Raw genomic sequence first — 605 nt, forward strand, 5'->3', positions numbered from 1 at the left:
AATTTTAAAAAATATTCACAAAAACAGGCAGTTGGCCTGCAGGCCATAGCTTACAGATCCCTGATCTAAACTATCCTTTGTCCTGCCAACTATACACTTTCCTTTGCTGCATACATCTTTGTTGTTGTCATTGTTGCTGCTACAACTGCTCTTCATTTCATCCCTTGACTAAGCTGTGAAATCAAAATGTTGCCTCATGTGCAGAGGAAAAGAAAACCATTTGTACTCACTGGGGGCTATAGTTCTTCCTAGGGGTAGTCCATCCTGGAGCCCACAGCTTTAGTAGACACAGATCTAGAACTATCAATATAATTTGGGGAGGATGAGGTGGCAGGATCACTTGAGCCCAGGAATTTGAGATCAGCCTGGTCAATTTAGCAAGATCCCATCTTTAAAAAAAACAAATTAGCCAGGTGTGTGGCATGTGCCTGTAGTCCTAGCTACATCAGAAACCCTCAACAATTTCATTTGATATCAAAATAGATTGTTTTAAATTTTTAATGCCATTCCCGCTTTTTTTTTCTTTCAACACTTGCCCCTTCTAGCAATAAAACACTAATTAATTAAAAGCAGGACTTTGTAAGGATAAACAATATTTTCAAATA

Source organism: Propithecus coquereli, unplaced genomic scaffold, assembly GCF_000956105.1.
Source record: "Propithecus coquereli isolate 6110/MARCELLA unplaced genomic scaffold, Pcoq_1.0 Scaffold61, whole genome shotgun sequence".
NCBI lineage: Eukaryota > Metazoa > Chordata > Mammalia > Primates > Indriidae > Propithecus > Propithecus coquereli.